The sequence below is a fragment of the Etheostoma spectabile genome, chromosome 2 (assembly GCF_008692095.1).
Source record: "Etheostoma spectabile isolate EspeVRDwgs_2016 chromosome 2, UIUC_Espe_1.0, whole genome shotgun sequence".
Lineage (NCBI taxonomy): Eukaryota > Metazoa > Chordata > Actinopteri > Perciformes > Percidae > Etheostoma > Etheostoma spectabile.
In genome coordinates this window covers 21,696,188-21,698,080 of record NC_045734.1, presented here as the reverse complement: position 1 = coordinate 21,698,080, position 1,893 = coordinate 21,696,188, and the positions used below count along the sequence as shown (strand labels likewise).

The 1,893-nt window shown below is 38.8% G+C and overlaps 1 protein-coding gene and 1 long non-coding RNA gene across 2 annotated transcripts in view; one reads left to right on the top strand and one right to left on the bottom strand.

The window, feature by feature from the left end:
• LOC116700323 (uncharacterized) overlaps positions 1-1,893 on the bottom strand; it is a 95,236-nt gene that overhangs the window by 24,247 nt on the left and 69,096 nt on the right. The window lies entirely within an intron of this gene.
• Positions 1,150-1,893, top strand: part of LOC116700184 (complement C3) — a 134,518-nt gene continuing 133,774 nt past the window's right edge. Inside the window, exon 1 of the mRNA XM_032533203.1 lies at positions 1,150-1,154. The gene's annotated coding sequence lies outside the window, so the exon portion shown is untranslated. The remainder of the gene's footprint in view (positions 1,155-1,893) is intronic.

Sequence of the window (1,893 nt, the reverse complement as noted above, 5' to 3'; positions counted from 1 at the left end):
GAATTCTCTTGCTGATGGAGCTCCAATGTAAGTTCCTCTGCCTTACTTTTACACACCTCCATGTGCTTTAGCCCTCTGAAACCCAAGCTGTTTTTGAGCGTTCTTTGTTCCTGTCACATCACTCACTGTGAGCTCATTTGTCACTCTATCTGCACGTCTTGCCTTTCAAATTAACACACACAAACATGGCCAGAAGTAGGAATAGCTCCTTAATGTCTTTTGAGTTGTATAACAAAGTTTTAATGGCACAAAGCATAAAAAGGAAAACCGTAAGTTCGATTTATTTGATCATTTATTTTGAAAAAAAAGAAAAAAAAGAATTGAATCAGATAATTCCACAATTTTTTGAAGTTGGACATGTTCTATGAAAGGTTTTTATACACTACGTGGCCTTACTTTGGAACTTTTTACATTATGTCACCGAATTTTGCCGAGACGCATTCAGAGACGAAATATTTAGAATCCGACGTACAATAAAGTTTAAGTGGCTTTTCATAGACATTCTTTTAAACATGCTTTGTCAAACCAGCAGGTTTTGGGGTTAGGAGGGCTATAAGTTATTTCACACACAGTAAATACTGTATATACTTTTTTTTTCATCTTCCGGCTATTGAAGTTATTACTGGTAAATTGCAATAGGAGCAACACTAGGATCTAGGTTCCTCTGCATGTTTTTTAAATTAAAAGTATATGAATACATATTAGTTTTACTTACATAATAAGAAGTTGAGTCCAGTTTGCAGTTTGTGTGACACAAGTCAAGGTATTGTGGTCTTTCAAAAGATGCCAATGAGTTGACCTCATTCTTGTTCAGAGTTTGCAGAACGATGCATTGAGCCAGTCAGAGTAAAAGCCTAGAGACATGATGAAATGTTTTGTTGATCCAGTTCTTTGTCAGTGTCTTTGTCAAGGTAATCAATAGATCACTCATTGTGTGTGAAGTCCATGTTGGTGCCCATGATCGTCATTTGAGCAAATAGCTTTGTTTTCTTTGGTAATTTGGGTGAATTGTAGTCTTGCTTTGCCAGACCATCCACACGCTGCGGAGCAAAGGAGGGTTTGGCTAGTCCACATAGCATTTGGGATGGGAGAAAAACACTGGCATTTATTTTTAACCAATGACAATAATCATGTGCGGCACTAACAATAATAATGTATACTAATAATAATGTAAAGTATACTTTACACTCTGGTGTTATTACACACAGGCCTGAATTACACACACATGCTCAGTGTATGCATGCACTAAATAGAGAGATGTCAGAGTGAGGGTTTGCAGTACAAGCACTTATTTTATTTTTTTAAGGGGCCACACACAAAATTGTTGGTACTGTTTGTCATAACATCATATACAGGATGTGATCACTTCTGCTCATTGACTGCAGTAAATTCCCATCTATATCTTTTTCTTTCTTACCGCTGTTCTGCAGGAAGGTGTTGTCTGCCCCTAGCTTGTTGCGGGTAGGGACAGCAGAAAACATTTTTGTGGAATGTCAAGACTGCACCGGGGAAGACATCCGGGTCAACATCAACGTGATGAACCATCCATACAATAACACAAAGCTGACATCCACATCTGTGACCCTTACCAGTGAAAGAAACTTTCAAGAACTCGGACAGATAACGGTAAATGAAATACTGTCACGCTGGTCCATGTCACTACTTGGCTTTATTTTCTACCACGACCACAAAGAATCTAGAAATTAATCCAGAAATGTACATCCTGATGCACATTCTGCTCATCATACTGGTTTTAGATCCCTCCTGGATACTTCAGGAAGGATCCTGGCATAAAGCAGCGTGTGTACCTGCAAGCTCAGTTCCCTGACCAACTGCTAGAGAAAGTTGTCTTAGTATCCTTCCAGTCCGGGTACATCTTCATCCAGACTGACA